The sequence below is a fragment of the Peromyscus eremicus genome, chromosome 23 (assembly GCF_949786415.1).
Source record: "Peromyscus eremicus chromosome 23, PerEre_H2_v1, whole genome shotgun sequence".
Taxonomy (NCBI): Eukaryota; Metazoa; Chordata; class Mammalia; order Rodentia; family Cricetidae; genus Peromyscus; species Peromyscus eremicus.
In genome coordinates, this window is record NC_081438.1 from 25,436,687 (window position 1) to 25,454,124 (window position 17,438).

Here is a 17,438-nt window from a genome sequence, read left to right on the forward strand (position 1 = left end):
ACAGGGACCCCCACCCTCTCTCTGTGTGTTCCCACTCTGCTCTTGCCATCTTTCTTTCTCTCCAGGCCTGGCTCTCCTCTCTCCTATCCCCTCCTTGTTTCTAATAAAGCTCTTTGTAACTCTGGTCGTGGTGGCCGTGGCCCGTGACTTTTCTGCCAGTAACCAGCACTGTTTATCATAACCATCAGCTCTACCACTGAGCCACACACTTCCAACGCCAATCCAGGTCAGCCCCACTTTCCTGAGCCTTCTCTGGTTGTCTAGGGCATCTCCTCTTATTCTGTCTTTGCTTTTCAGTGTCCCCAAGGCTTCCGAGTCCCCTGACGACTCTTTCTTCCCCTGCCCAGAGACAAGGCCAATATCTACCCCCACTCCATGCCTGTACTCTGCTCCCTTCCCCCATCTCTCGGCCATTGACCTGTCTACCCTGGGAGTCTGATTTTGACTTTCTCAGCTCTTAGTTGTGAAGGGGCCCCAAAATAGCTTGACCACACAGCAGCCATGACAGGCTTAGGGGCCTAGACACAGCTTCTGTGACAGGCTTACTGGCAGGCAACACCCAGATCCAGGAAAAGCCTGAAGCTGATACCACCCAGGGATCCACCCAGGGGTGAGGAAGTACCTGACACCCCAAACATTCCAACCATTAGATAGGTGGCCGGATGTCCTTGAGTCTAGCACACACCTATTTTTGTTTTACAGATACCCCTAGACAATTGTCAGCCAATCAGAGTCCTGGACCCTGGAAATCCCCTCACCCCAACCTCTGCTATGATAAAAACTCTGCCCCACCTGAGTTCAGGGCTCTCTGCTCTCACCACTGTGTAAGACAGACAGAGGGACCAAGCTCTGGAGCTTGAAATAAAGGCTCTTTGCTTTTCCATGCGGGATTTGGTCTCCGTGGTGGTCTTTTTGGGGTCCCTGTGATCTGGGCATAACACTATTCTACACTGTTTAAGGCTGTTAGAGAAAGCCTCAGGGTAGGACAGATGGCTGACCCCTTAGTATATGGCTTCCAGGCCCAGATGGCTTCAGAATGGCCAGTCTTCCTGCGCCCTCACCCCCACCCACTTCAGGCGCTCCCGGAAACCAGCAGCCTGTTCTCTTAGCCTCCTCCTCCTGCCATGACTCAGCAAATGACTTCAGCTTCTACTTTCCAAAGAAGCAGGTTCCCAGGAACCTCCCTGCTGGCCACTCTGAAGTCCGTCCCACTCACCTATCATCTCTCCGGATGATCCTCCAGTGACAGCTCTTCCCCTCAGCCACCTCAGATGACCTGCCTGTCCCCTCCAAGTCACCCCAACCCTCCAGCCTGATTATCCTCAGGCTCCTATATTTATTTTGAAATCTTTGTTTGTTTTGAAACAGGGTCTCACTACACAGCTCCGGCTGTCCTGGAACTCACTCTGTAGATCAGGCTGGCCTCGAACTCAGATATCCACCTGCCTCTGACTACCAAGTGCTGGGATAAAGGCCTGTGACATTACACCTGACCTCAATTCTTTATTATTATTTAGGAGCAGGTCTCACTACATAGCCCAGACTGGCCTCGAACTCTTTTTTTTTTTTTTTTTTTTTTCGAGACAGGGTTTCTCTGTGTAGCTTTGCGCCTTTCCTGGAACTCACTTGGTAGCCCAGGCTGGCCTCGAACTCACAGAGATCTGCCTGGCTCTGCCTCCCGAGTGCTGGGATTAAAGGCGTCTGCCACCACTGCCCGGCCTGGCCTCGAACTCTTGATCCTCTTGCCTCCACATCTTGAATGCTGGGATTACAAGCATGGTCCATACTAGGTTATCTCCAAATCTTTACCTTTGGTTTTTTTTTGTTTTTTTTTTTTTTTTTGGTTTTTCGAGACAGGGTTTCTCTGTGTAGCTTTGCACCTTTCCTGGAACTCACTTGGTAGCCCAGGCTGGCCTTGCCTTGAACTGACAGAGATCTGCCTGGCTCTGCCTCCCAGTGCTTGGATTAAAGGCATGCGCCACCACCGCCTGGCCATCTCCAAATCTTTACCTTTGTTTTTTTTTTTATTTATTGATTGATTTTTGTTTTGTTTGCATTTATTTCTTCATCGTGTCTATCTATATATCTAGCTGTGCTCATGTTACAGCGCACATATGGAAGTCATAGGACATTTGCAGAAGTTGGTTCTTCCTACCATATGGGCCCCAAGGTCATCAGGCCTTGTACCCAGCACATTTACCAGCTGAGCTATCTTGTCCGCACTGTGGAGGCGGGGGCAAGAGGATCACAGGATCAAGGCTAGCCTGAGTGACATGCCGAGTCCAAGACCAAACCCAAACAAATAAATGTAAAAAGTGGCTGGTGGTATACACATGTAATCTCAACATTTGGGAGACTGAGGCAGGAGGATCAGGAGTTCAAGGTCACCCCTGGCTGCAGAGTGAGTTCAAAGCTAATCAGGGACACATGAAACCCAGTCTCAGAGAAAGTGCAGGGGCTGGTGGGATTTCTCAGTGGGCAAAGCACTTACCACGCTAACCTGATGAGTTCTATTCCAGGAACCCATGGAAAGATGGAAAGAGAATTGACTCCATAAACTTGTGCCCGTTCCATGGACACACACACACACACACACACACACACACACACACACACATATAAAGTTTTAGGGCCAGCAACATGGGTGAGTCAGTAAAAAGCCCCTGCACTGAACCCTGATGATCTGAGTGTGGTTTCAGGGGCTTACATGAAAGAGAAATGACCCCCATAAGCCAACCTCTGACTTTCACACATGTGCACACACACAAACCCAAAATAAGGTAAATAGTCTAAATTAAAAATCAAAACAATAATGGTAATAAACAATAAAATGCAAACCTGACCCCATGTTACCCTTGCTCCAGTTTCTTCCTGAACGGACCACCCACTGGCCCACTGCAGGCTCACATCTCCTGCCCCTCTCAAAATAATCAAGTTTTAGGGCTGCTGACACGGTTCCGTCAGTCATGGCACCAACCTGGAGGCTGCAACCTTTAATGTTCTGGGGCCTTTTTATTTAATCCTCTCCTCCTCCACCCCTGGACCCCAGGAAATCTCCCATGAGGCAGTTGAGAGTCAGAAAATCCCCAGGATATCTCTCTGGTCTTCTGATCCGGATAGGACAGCTGGAGTTCAAAGGATCTCGGGAGACGGCAAGAAAACGTGGACATTTTTAGTATTAGCCTGAGTGGTTTGTTCTGAGCCCCTCCATCACTGGTCTGTCATTTTCAAAACGGAGGGGCAAAGATCAGAAACTCAAGCCCTTTGGTCAAGGTTAATCAGGCTTTCTGGTTATAATCAGTATAGAAACTTAGCCCTCTACTCCATAAGTGGATGATGTTTGGTAGTGGGGCCTTTAAGGAGAGAGTTAGGACTGGGTGATGTTATAATGCTGGCTTTAGTGGTATTATAGGCGGAGGAGCCACACCTGGAATCCCAGTACTCTGGGGACAGTCAGGACCAGCCTAGGCCATGGAGCCAGACCCTGTCTCAAAACAGCACATAATAACAACAATAAGGGGGAACAGGAGCCAGAGGAGGAACAGGAAGAGGAGAAAGAGAAGAAGGAGCTATTCAAGGTGGCATACTCATTGTCTGAGACATTAAGACTGCATTAAAACATAGGGAGGCATGCTGGGAGGTGGTGGTGCACGCCTTTAATCCCAGCACTTGGGAGGCAGAGGCAGGTGGATCTCTGTGAGTTCAAGGCCAGCCTGGTCTACAAAGCGAGTTCCAGGAAAGGCGTAAAGCTACATAGAGAAACCCTGTCTTGAAAAACCAAAAACAAACAAAAAAAAAAAAATGTAGGGAGGCAGCCCTTGATCAGATTCCAAGCTGTGCTCTTAGGCTTCCCAGCCTGAATATCATAAGCCGAATAAACTGAGCCACATCCCCAGCTCTTGTCTCTTTTGTTTCTGGTTTTTTGAGATGGGGATTCTCTGTGTTATTCTGGCTGTTGCTCTGGCGGTCCTCAAACTCACAGAGATCTGCCTGCTTCTGCCTCCTGAGTGCTGGTATTAAAGGCGTTTGTCACCACTGCCCAGCACATCTCCAGCTCTTAGGAAATCTTTAAAAAAATGTTTTGATGATTGATCTCTATTTTTTATGTGCAGTGGTGTTTTGCTTGTATGTATGTCTGTGTGAGGTATTGGATCCCTTGGAACTGGAGTTACAAACAGTTGTGAGCTGTCACGTGGGAGCTGGGAATTGAACCAGGATTAAAGGAATGCACCACCACACCTGTTTTTTGTTTTTGTTTTGTTTTAAGACAAGATCTTATTATTGTATCTTGTAGTCGGAATAGTCTGTCCTGCCAGCCAGCTCCCAAATAACCACAGAGACTTATTACTCTGCCTTTCTTCATCCCAGAGGGCTCTCTCCCTGTCCAAAAGTCCCACCTAACCCCTTCCTGTCTAGCTATTGGCCATTTAGCGCTTTATTAAACCAATAAGAGCAACACATCTTCACAGTGTACAAAAAGATTGTTCCACACAGTATCTCTGGCAGGCCTGGAACTCACAGAGATCTGCCTGCCTCTACTTCCCCAAATGTCAGGATGAAAGGTTTGTGCAACCATACCTGGCTTTAAACTTCTTTTTTGAAAAATAATTTTAAATTTTATTATTTCTAATTATGTGCATGTGTTGTGTGGGTATGTGCATGTGTGTGCAGGTGTCCAAGAAGGCTGGAGGAGTTGGGTCTTCTGGAGTTGGAGTTGCAGGTGGTTGTAAGCCACCCGGTGTGGGTGCTGGGAATTGAACTCTGGTCCTCTGGAAGAGTAGTGCGTGCTCTTATCCACTGAGCCATTTCTCCAGCCCCATGAAAATGGTTTTATTACATTTGAAATGTGTGTGTGGTGCGCATGTGCCATGGGCAGGTATGGAGGTCAGATGACAGCCTGTGGGAGTTGGTTATCTGCTGCTATCACGTGAGTCCCAGAGAGGGAACTCAGGTCAGCAGGCAAGTGTCTTTGCCTGCTGCATCTCATCCTTTAAAATTTTTTTTTTTTTTTGAGACATCTTTCCCATTCTCATTATGCAGTAGGCATTGTGGATAGAGAGTGGCACTTGGCCAGGCCAGGTGTGCTGCATACCCTTGGCTGAGGCAAGAGGGTCAGGAATTCAAGATCAGCCTCAGCTACATAGTAGGTCTGAGGTTAGCCTGTGCCACATCAGACCTGTTTTAAGGTGAAAAGAGAACGGTAAGACTTTATGCTTCCCTCTTGGGGGTTGTCCAGTTGTCTAGTGCGGAGACAAACAGGCTTCACATAGGGCCGGGGGCCGGGGGCCAGCTCATTAGCAGAGCACCTGCCTAGACTCCCTCAGTGAGGGACTGGGGGTGTGACTCAGTGATAGAGCACCTGCCTAGAATCCCCCAGTGAGGGACTGGGGGTGTGACTCAGTGATAGAGCACCTGCCTAGAATCCCCCAGTGAGGGACTGGGGGTGTGACTCAGTGATAGAGCACTTTCTTAGCATGACTGAGGCCATGGACTCTATTCACAGACACCACACGAAAAGAAGGTTTTCATGTGGGTGGTAGTGGCACACACCTTTAATCCCAGCACTTGGGAGGTAGAGGCAGATGGATCTCAGAGTCTGAGAGTCAGTCAGGAGAAATCCTGTCTAAGAGAAAAGAGGAGGAAGAGATGGAGGAGGATGGGGTGAGAAGAAGAAAGCCAGGTGGTGGTGGTGGTGGAGGCAGCGCACACCTTTAATCCCAGCACTCAGGAGGCAGAAGCAGGTGGATGTCTGTGAGTTTGAGGCCAGCCTAGTCTATAGAACTAATTCCAGGACAGCCAGTGCTACACACAGAAACCCTGTCTCCAAAAACCAAAAAAAAAAAAAAAAAAAAAGAAGGAGGAGGAGGGTTTCACACATTCTGGCCTTGATGGGAAGAAGGGTAGAAGGGTTATCCTTTCTCTCGTAACAATGAAGATCTCATTAGACACAAGGGTGTGGTCATTTGCAGGCTGTTTCCACCAAGCAAGAAAGACCCCCACCATGGCAAATTGCCTGTGACTGGACATCTGCCAGCAGGGGTTGACAAGAAAGGAATGGCTGCTATCCTGCTTAAGGGATTCTATTCTGGATGAACAGTCCCTCTTGCTGTCCCTTCCAGTCTGCCAACCCCCAGCAGGACAGAGAAGACACCTGCCTGGCTCAGAGACTTAGCTGCTGAGACAAGCGCCATGCCCCTGAGTCATGTTGACTCACAGAAGGCTCTGGCTGGAATGGATGCCTTTTGTCCTTGCCCGTCCCCATGTTCAGAGCAAGGAGTTGGTGCTGGGCGTCCAGGCCTCCCTCCAGCCTGCGGCACAGCCCGGGCTCCCGTCTGCGTGCTGTGTCAGCGCCAGGGTTCCTATTACATGACCAAGTGGGATTTGTACTCTCCAAGCATTAGCGCTGGGCTGACTCTGCAGAACCAGCCGATGCCAGCTCTCTCACCCTTTCCAGGAGATTCTGTGACCACCTGGCTTCCTTCTCAGGCCACTCAGCCTGGCCTCCTTTCAGGGACACCCCCTGCTATGATCTGAATCAGAAACATCCCCCACGGGCTCATGTTTTGAACCCTTGTTTTCCCCGGGTGGCGTTGCTATTTTGTGGGGCTGTGGTACTTTCAGATGGGACCTAGCTGAGGAAGTGAGGTCTTTGTGAGTACGAAGACCTTTGAAAGTTATAGACTGTCCCCTTCCTCCCTCTCTTCTTCCTCCATTCCTTTCTTTCTTCATCTTTATTGATGTTTTAAAAAATTGTTTTGCGCCGGGCGATGGTGGCGCACGCCTTTAATCCCAGCACTTGGGAGGCAGAGCCAGGCGGATCTCTGTGAGTTTGAGGCCAGCCTGGGCTACCAAGTGAGTTCCAGGAAAAGGTGCAAAGCTACAAAATGTTTTGCTCATGTAGCCCAGGCTATCCTGTAGTTGTTAGTTTTTTTATTCTTTTGCTCTTTTGGGGGCCTGCCACCCAGTTGCCAAATACATCACACACAGAGATTTATTCTTTTTTGTTTGTTTGTTTGTTTTTGTTTTTCGAGACAGGGTTTCTCTGTGTAGCTTTGGAGCCTTTCCTGGAACTCGCTCTGTAGACCAGGCTGGCCTTGAACACAGAGATCTGCCTGCCTCTGTCTCCCGAGTGCTGGGATTAAAGGTGTGTGCCGCCGCCCCCGCCACCCGGCAAGATTTATTCTTAATTATAAATGCCCGGCCTTAGCTTGGCTTGTTTCTAGCCAGCTTTCTTAACTTTAAATTATCCCTGTCTGTCTTTTGCCTCTGGGCTTTTCCTTTTCTTTTACTTCTGTAAATCTTACTCTTACTCCATGGCTTGCTGTGTAGCTGGGTGGCTGGCCCCTGGAGTCCTCCTCCTTCTCTGGTTACTTCTTTTTTTCTCCCAGATCTTCTATATATTCTCTCTGCCTGCCAGCCCTGCCCATCCTTTCTTCTGCCTTGCTATTGACTGTTCAGCTCTTTATTAGACCATCAGGTGTTTTAGACAGGCACAGTAACACAGCTTCACAGTTAAGCAAATGCAACATAAACAAAAGTAACACACCTTAAAATAATATTCTACAACACTATCCTCCAGCTCATAGACCTCCCCCACTCGAGCAAGTAGTGGTATTACAAGTGGGTGTTACCCACATTGTAATAGTACAATGTCTCCATTGTACTATTAGTTATGTCTCCAGTAGCCCAGGCTGGCCTTGAACTATGTAGTGGAAAATGATCCTGAACTTCCTCTCATTCTTATTTTTCCATCTCTCTAGTGTTGGGATTGTGGGTGTGCCTTTCCACATCCAGTTTATGTGAACCCTGGGGCTTCTTGCATGATAGGGAAACTCGACCCATGAGCTCTAGCCTGGCTGCATGCCACATATATGTGTGTGTGTGTGTGTGTGTGTGTGTGTGTGTATGTGTGTGTGTGTATATATATATGTATATGTGTATATATATGTATATATATGAATGAATGAAGATTGCTTGAATTGGACTGAAACTGGCCAGCCCTCAGCAGTCAGGAGTCCTCTAAACACATCAAGCACTGGTCTCTCTGCTTGTCATCAAGCTATGCCCTGTTCCCAACACGGCAACTCTCCCATGAGTCCTTGGCACTCTGCTGGAGTTCCAAGTAGGGAACCAAATACTTCAGACTCCAAGTTCCATCCTGCCATTCTAGGGACTGGACTGAGGAGAGAGCTCTGTGGGGAAAGTGTCTGCTGCTGCACAAGCATGAGGACCTGAGTTCTGATCCCCAGAGCCCACAGAACGGTAACCCCAGCCCTTGGGAAGGTGGGAACAGGAGCACTGAAGTTTGATCGTCAGTCAGACTAACCAATTGGTGAACTCCAGGTTCAGTAAGAGACCCTGCCTCGAAAAATACAGTGGAGAGTGATAGAGGAAGATACTCAACTTCAAACTCTAGCTCACCTTGAGAGGCAGAGAAAGGGAGATGGGAAGGGGTTTAAGGCCATCCTAGGCTCCTAGGCTACATAGCAATACATTGTCTCAAAATCAGAGAGAGAGAGAGAGAGAGAGGGAGAGAGAGAAGAAGGGGGAGAGAGAAGGAGGGAGAGAAACGAGGTTGGGCCTCCATTTTATCCACAGTGTAATTCTGAGAGCTAGTTACAAATTTTGGCTTACACGTTGTCAGAAACCAAAGATCCAAGTTGGTAAAGCCCTTGGCTCACACTCAAACAGTTCAGGTGGCTAAGAAGTTTCTAGCTCAGGCTAGTTGCTGCTCTGCATCCTGCAAATAAGTAATTTGTCTCTTTATTCAAAGGATCTTTTCCTCCTTTTCCATTTTCTTTGTTTCCTACCCAGAATCCCAATTTGTAGCCCGAATTGGCCTGAACTTTGCCATTTAGCTACTAGGCTGGGGGCTTGTGAGATGGCCCAGCAGGTAAAAGGGCTTGCCACCAAGCCTGAGGACCCAAGTTCAGTTCTCCAGACCTACTTGGCAGAAGGACAGAACCAGTTCCCACAGGTTCTCCTCTGATCCACAGAGACACAGACAAACAGACAGACACCCCCCCACACACATACTGTGGCTCATATGTGCCACCCCACTAAATAAAATAAAAATAAATGTATGTAATAAAAAGAAATACATACCATACTGCCCTCAAACTAGTTTTGGTCTTGCCTTTTCCTGACTGCTGGGAATACAGGCAGGCTCTTCTATGCCCTTCCGTGTGTGTGTGTGTGTGTGTGTGTGTGTGTGTGTGTGTTGCTATGTAGCCTAGGAACCTAGGGCAGCTTTAAACCCCTTTAAATCTCCCTGTCTCTACCTCTCAAGTGCAGGGACTACAGGCATGAGTCAACACACCCATTTTGTATTTAGTTATTTTTTAAAAAAGATTTATGTATTTTTTATCTATGAGTACTCTATTTGCATGTATGCCTGCAGGACAGAAGAGGACATCAGACAGATGAGGGCATCACATCCATTACAGATGGCTGTGAGCCACCACGTGATTGCTGGGAACGGAACTCAGGACCTCTGGAAGAGCAGCCATCTCTCCAGCCCTTCCCCATTAAGGCAATGTCTCACGTAGCTAGGGTTGGTCTCAAGTTCACTATGTAGCCAAGGATAACTTTGAACTCCCATCCTTCCGCCTCCACCTCCCCAGTGCTGAGATTACAGGTATGTGTCACCGAGACAGGCACCTAATTGTTCCCCTAGATGACAGAGTAGAGTGTTTGGCCTACACACAGTGGGCGTGGCTTTCGTGATACAGCCGAAGCAACAGATGGAGAAGCTATGACGTACATTTTCAAAGACCTTTCAGATATTCTACTAAGGCAGATGGAAAGATACTGATACAGAGGCCTTAGCTGCAAGCCTTGCTGCTACAAATTGCAAAAACTCTTCTCTTCTCCTCTCCCCTCCCCTTCCTTCTCCCCTCCCCGCCTCTTCTCTTCCAGATGGGCCTTGCTATATCATCAGTTGGTGTGGAGCTTGTGGGCTCAAGGGATCCTCCTGCTCAAGCCTTCTTGGCAGCTAAAACTACAGATGTGAACTATAGCTTAGACTGGAAGATTTTGTTACTATTGTTGTTTGAGACAGAGAATCACTCTGTAGCCCAGCCTGGCTTTGAACTAAGTATGTAGTTAGTTCATAGTCTTGAACTTGGAGCAGTCCACCTGCTTCAGTCTCCTGAGTCTAGGGATTACTGCTGTGAGCCTAATACCTAATTTTAGATTGAAAAGATTTTTTTTTTTGAGACAGAGTCTCACTATATAGCCCTGACTTACCTAGAATCTGATAGACCAGGCTGGCCTTGTATTTACAGAGATCTGCCTGCCTCTGCCTCCTGAGTGCTAAGATTAAAGGTGTACATACCATGTTCCACCCTTTTTTTAAATTTCAGTTGTATTTATAATTATTCTTATGTTTGTGATGTGTGTGTGTGTGTGTGTGTGTGTGTGTGTGTGTGTGTGCATGAGTCACAATGTGTGACCCCCATCGTGGCTTCTGGGGACCATACTTTGACCCAAGAATTGAATACCTTTTTAATTTTTTAGACTGAGTCTTATTATATAGCCTTGGCTAACCAGACCTCATAGGTCTGTCTGCCTCTGCCTCCTCAGTTCTGGAATTAAAGGTGTGCTCCATCACACCTGATTAGAAGGGACTATCTTTTTATTTTAGTTTCCTTTTATGTGTATATGTGTTTTATCTACATGTGTGTCTGTGCACAAGTGTGCACAGCCCTCAGAGGCCAGAAGAGGCCATCCAATCTGGAATTACAAACCTTGAGCAGCCACTTGTGAGCCACCAAGTGGGTGTTGAGAACCTAAGCCAAGTAATCTTAAAGAGCCAGGGTTGGGGATTTAGCTCAGTGGTAGAGTGCTTGCACAAGGCCCTGGGTTCGGTTCTCAGCTCCAGGAAAAAGAAAAAAAAAAAAAAAAAAAAAAAGAGCAGCCAACACTGACTCATCTCTCCAAACCCTAAAATGGATGTTTTTTTAAAAAGACAAGAGTCTCACTATGTCATCCTGGCTGGCTTGAAACTCACTGTGTAAACCAGGCTGGCTGCCTGAGTGCTGGGGTTAAAGGTACGCATCACCATGCCCCACTCTAATGTAGGATCGTCAGAAGCATTCGCTTGGCTTGGGTAGATGGCTCATTTGGTGAAGAGCTTGCCTCGCAAGCATGAGGACATAAGTTCAATCCCCAGCACCCACATGAAAATGCTGGGTGTGGTGGTGTGTGCTTACTCTCTTAGCACAGGGGAGGTGGAGACAGGGGATCCCTGGAGGCTGCTGTCCAGCCAGCTTAGCCTTACCTGTTTTAAAGAAGGTGAATGGCATTCTTGAGGATGACACCCAAGGTTGTCCTCTGGCCTATACACACAAAAACACAGAGATACACAGACATGTGCTGGAATAAAAAATAATTATATGTCCAATTTCTTTCTTTTATAACTTTACAATCTGAGACCCAGAGAGAGAGAATGGACTTGCTCAAGGTCATCCAGTAAGTTCAATGACAAGTCAAGGTTTTAACATTTGAGTCCTGCCTCTCAGCACAGGCCTTTTCTGCTGGTCAAGGTCCTACTGGAGAGGCTTGTAACAGGCTTTTTCTTTTGGGCTACCACTCAGCTCCCAAATCATGACACAGAAACATTATTAATTTTGAATACTCAGCCTAGCTTAGGCGCATTTCTGGCTAGCTCTTTTAACTTAAATTAACCTGTTTCTCTTTAGCTACTGTTTGCCTCAGGACTTTTTTTTAAACCTTTTCTTACTTTCTTGCTGTCTCTATGTCTGGCTGGGACTACCTGGGTTCTCTCCTCTCTTCTCCTTCTCTTCACCTTTTCCCTTAAGCCTAGAGTTCTCCTATTTATTCTCTCTCCCTGCCAGCCCCACCTGTCCTTTTTCCTGCCTACCTATTGGCCGGTCAGCTCTTTATGAGACCAATCAGGTGCCTTAGGCAGGCAAGGTGAAACAGATGCAACACATCTTTACATGATTAAACACACATCCTTCCACTGTTAAACAAATGCAGCATAAACAAATGTAACACACCTTTACAAAGTTAAAGTAGTATGCCACAGCATAAACAAATGCAACACATTGTTGCTTAGTTAAAAGTAATATTCCACAACAGAGGCTTTCCACTGGGATTCTCCCATCATCCTTTGCATCTGAACCATGGTGTTTTCTGCCCTTACTGCAAACTGTCCATGCTAAGGAAGTGATGGTGAAAGCAGGTCCCAGAGCACAGGACAGATACATTGTTGGTAGGATGTGGCTGCTGCCACCGCTCTCACCTAATGGGGGGAGGTCTCCAGCTTCACAAGGAAGCTAGCAGCCAGGCGACAGAGCCATAATGATTTATGACTGCGTAGAAAATGAAGGGCACTGATTTCCATGGCAGACCCACTTGTCTGCCAACTGAGCCAGAGAAGATGCAGTTAGAAGGTCATGTCCTCCAGTGCCGGAGAAGGATGGAGGATGCTCTTGAGTCAGATCCGTCTACACAGCCAAGGCCACTCCCTCTTTTTCTGAGCCAATGCCAATAGATCAGGCCTCACAGCTGGAGCAGGAGTAGGTGACTCTGCTGTAGGGAGCACAGAAGGCCTGCCTAGGCTTCATTTTCTACTCAGCTAGTCAATGCCTGTGTGAACTGCAGCTTGTCACATAACTGCCGGAACAACAGGGATGGGGCTGGGGGACGGAGCTCAGCCGTGCAGTGCTTGCCTAGCATGTATGAAGCCCTGGGTTTAAGCCCTAGCACTGCATAAACAGATGTGGAGGCTCACATCTGTAATCCTTGAACATGGGATGTGGAGGCAGGAGGATCAGGAGTCTAAGGTCCTTCTCACCTACATGTTTTGGTTTTGGTTTTCTGTTTGTTTGTTTGTTTGTTTGTTTTTTAATGCAGGTTCTAATATCGAAGTCTTAGCTGGCCTTGAACTCACAGAGATCCTGCCTCCTGCCATTAAAAACGTGGGACACCACTCACAGCTGTACCTTTTTTGTTTGGTTTTTCAAGATAGGGATTCTCTGTGTAGCCTTGATTCTGTCCTGGAACTTGCTCTGTAGACCAGCTGGCCTCAAACTCAGAGATCCGCCTGCCCATGCCTTCTGAGTAGGGATTAAAGGTGTGTGCCACCATCACCTGGCCATGTTCTTTTTTTTTTTAACTCTTAACTTTTTATTTATTTGATAGTGTGTGTGTGTGTGTGTGTGTGTGTGTGTGTGTGTGTGTGTGTGTGTCTGTGTCTGTGTCTGTGTCTGTGTCTGTGTGTGGCATGTGGAGATCAGAAGACACTTTCTCGGAAGACCCTTTTCTGGAGCTGGTTCTCTCTCCGTCTTTAGTGAGTTCTGGGGTGCACTCGGATTGCCAAGCCTTCTCTACAAGTGACCTGACCCACGGGGCTGTCTCAACCACTGTCTACCCTCCCCTCCATCCTGAGCACCCTTTTTTTTCTCTTTGTAGCCTATCTTGGTGGTAAAAGTCTATAATCCAGTGTTTGCGAGGTGGACTGATGAGGAGGATCAGTTCAAGGAGTTGAAGGCTATCTTGGGGCAACAAAGAGGGTCGAAGGATAGACCATCTCAACAAACAAAAAACAAATTAAAAAAATTTTTTTTTTACTTTGAGATAAGTTCCAAGTCAGTCTAGATGTCCTTAAACAAACAAAGAAACAAATTCTTTGTCTATTCAGAGACAAGGTCTGATCGTGTAGCCCAGGATAGCCTCAAACTCCAGATCTTCTGTCCTCCACTTCCCAGCTCCTGGATTTGCTTGTGTGCTCTGTACCACCACACACCGTTTACTGGAGTGTTTAATGACTCTCAGGTGGCACTGGTGATGAACCAGTACAGACTGGATCAGGGTTTACAGGGAGGAGGACTAACTCTGAGGAGGCTTCTGCTGAGCCAGAAGGAAGTGGGAAGGATTTTTTTTTACACCAGGGCTCTGAATATTGCCTGATGTTATTGTAAGTGAAGAGGCAAGGCCAGATCCTTTGCAGGAGGAGGTGGAGAGCAGAAGTATTTCTGGAATTTCTCTCCCCTCCATCTGCCTCGTACACACTTGCTGGAGCAGTCCCCCCAACTGCATGCATTCACTTACTCATCTCACTCATGATTTATTTATTTATTGGTGTTTCGCCTGCATGTATGTCTGTGTGAACATGTCAGATCCCTTGGAATTGGAGTTACAGACAGTTGTGAGCTGCCATATGGGTGCTGGGAATTGAACCCAGGTCCTCTGCTAGAGTAGCCAGTGCTCTTAACTTCTGAACTATCTCTCCAGGTCCTTCCTTTACTGTTTGATGTTATGTGTTCTGTATACTTGTTGTAGACCAGGTCCTGTGATGATTTCTAATCCTTCAATAGTGATGAAGACAAACTACAGATCTGACCATTTTCTATCATTGTTAATATCTTGTGAAGGGCCCGGGGGCTCACACCTGTCAACCCTGTCCTCTGAAGGCTGAGGCACACAGATGGCCAGCAGTTTAAGGCTAGCTTGAGTTACATAGTGAGTTTCAGGCTAGCCTGGCTACAGAGTAAGGCTATTTCAAAAGAAAAAAAAATGAACAAATAAAACCAAAACCAAACACCTGATACACCTTTGGTGCCTGTAATCCTCATACCTGGGAGGTGGAGGCAGGAAGGTTAGGTGTGGTCAAGGTTCTCCTTGGCTACCCAGGTAGAAGTTTGCCTGAACTATGTGAGGCCAGGTCTCAAAACAGAAAACAATGGGCATTTTATAAAATAAAACAGAGCCGGGCGGTGGTGGTGCACGCCTTTAATCCCAGCTCTCGGGAGGCAGAGTCAGGCGGATCTCTGTGAGTTCGAGGCCAGCCTGGGCTACCAAGTGAGTCCCAGGAAAGGCGCAAAGCTACAGAGAGAAACCCTGTCTCGAAAAACCAAAAAAAAAAAAAAAAAAAAAGAGAGAGAGAAAGTTGGAAAAACAAACAAACCACCACCAACTAGACAAAACAAAATCGATCAATAAAATAACATAGGGGCTTTGTTTATTATTTAACAACGACTTAATTCCTGGGCAGGGGAGGGGCTAGGTGAAAAACTATTCCCATGCTAGGGAATATGATTTAGATGTGGGAACATTCATATAAGTCCCTGGGTTGTAGTCTCAGTACCCTAAAACTAAAAAACAAAAGCAAAAAACCCCAACCCTATCTCCCAACTCTTGAATTAGCCTGTCGTTCAATGTCCCTTAGAAATGAATGACCCCATTAGAATTTCATGAAACACCAGACAGCCAATAAATATGTCCCGTCTAGGAGTGACAGCACACACCTTCAATCCCAGCACTCGGGAGGCAGAGGCAGGATGATCTGTGAGTTCGAGGCCAGCCTGGTCTACAGAGTGAGTTCCAGGACAGCCAGGGCTACACAGAGAAACCCTGTCTTAAAATAAAAGGAAAAAAAGAAGGAAAGAGAAAGAAAGAAAGAAAGGGAGAAAGGGAGAAAGAAGGAAGGAAGAGACAGATGGACTAGAGATATAATCCAGGCACAGAGTGATAGTTAACATATTTCGGTCTTAGTTTCAATCCCCAGTCTAAAACAAAACAAAACAAAACAAAACCCCAAACCAAACCAAACACCAAAGAATAGCAGCAGCCTCCACATCCCACATATTCTCAAAGGAACTCTACTTCTAAACGCTTCAATCCCATGTAGGGTGTGTGTGTGTGTGTGTGTGTGTGTGTGTGTGTGTGTGTGAGAGAGAGAGAGAGAGAGAGAGAGAGAATGTACATATGCGTGTGCACACACACGCACACACTCACACAAGCCAGACCTCAGGTGTTCACAGGGTCTCTCACTTGCTAAGTAGGTTAGCCTTGCTGGCCAGGAAGCCCCAGGAATCTTTCTCCGCCTTCCCAGTGCTGGGATTACAAATCTGTGGCACCACACGCAGCTGTTTTTCTGTAGGTGTTGGGGTTCAAGCTCCAGCTTGAAGTTCAAGCTTCCTTCAGTCCTGGGGGGTTGGGGGAGCTCGGCTGGAAATGTTGCTGACCCCCTTATAAAATCTTTTTGTTTTGTTTTTTTGCGACAGGGTTTCCCTGTGTAGCCCTGGCTGTTCTGGAACTTGCCCTGTAGACCAGGCTGGCCTCGAACTCGGAGCTCTACTAGTCTCTGTCTCCTGAGTGCTGAGATTAAAGGCAGTGGTGGCATGCCTTTGGAACTCACAACAATCTGCTTCTCTCTCTCCAGATGCTGGGATTAAAGACGATTGCCACCGCACCTGTTTGTCTCCGATCGTCTTTCTTTTTTTCCTTTTTGGGTTTTTGAAACAGGGTTTCTCTGTGTAGCCCTGGCTGTCCTGGAACTCACTCTGTAGACCAGGCTGGCCTCGAACTCAGGTAGCTCTCCCGGCCCCTGCCTCCCCAGTGCTGGGATTAAAGGTGTGTACCACATAGCACAGCCTGTCTTATTTTTTTGAGCAGAGTGTTTTGTCTGTATTATTTATTGTTGTGTCCTGTGGTAGTACATAATCATTGGAACACGGTAGGTGCTCAACATGTTGGACAGATGAAGCAAATAAAATATGCAGTCCACGCCAATGTGCTGGTACATGCCTATAATTCCAGGAAATAGTGTGGAGGAAAGAATTCAAGGCCAGCTTTAGTTATATAAGGAGTTCTAGGCCACCTTGAGAGCAAAGGGACCCTGTATCAAACAAAATAACCCATAAAACCACAATGAAAGTAAAACAGGCAGTCAAAACCAAGCGGCGGCGGCGGGGGTGGGGGGTGAGGGGGTAAGGGGTGGGGGTGGGGGGTGGGGGGGAGGGGGAGCGGTGAGCTCAGGCAGGTGTTGGTCCAGGGAATTGAATCTTCAGTACTCTTCACTGGAGAGGAAGAAGGGAGTTCCCCAGGGTCAGCCTGCAGACAACTACATCACTTAGGGAAACTAACACATGTACAGGGCGGATATGTGTCATCCCATGATTTCACCCAGTGAAGCCCCATGTCAAAGTGCATCACTGAAAACTGCAACCCTGGCGCGTGTGTGAGACAGTCCTCTAAGGGTTGCATCATTTATGCAGCCATCTCTTTCTCGGGCAGGCTCACCCTTTCGACGGTGGTGGTTGGGCAGTTTGGATTTACGGTATCCGCACTTCGCTTGCCTGCTGTCTACCTGTGTTCCTCCCCGATCCTCCGACCACGATCGGAGGATCCTCTGTTTCAGAGTCCATAATTGAGGCCCTGGCCTTCTCCTCTCTCAACTGCCCAGAGGCCATGGGGCGGGGCCGTGAATCAGCACTCATCTGGACTAGCGCAGGCTGCATCCCCGCCAGGGGTCCCCAGCGACTGCGGGCTTAGACCCTACCCCCACCCGGTCTGCCTCTGCCCGAGCTACGCCCGCTGGGAGATGTAGTCTCCACCGCCCCTTTGTCCTTGGTCTCCTCTGCCGGTCAGTTCGCAGTGGATCGAACTACTACTCCCAGGAGTCCACG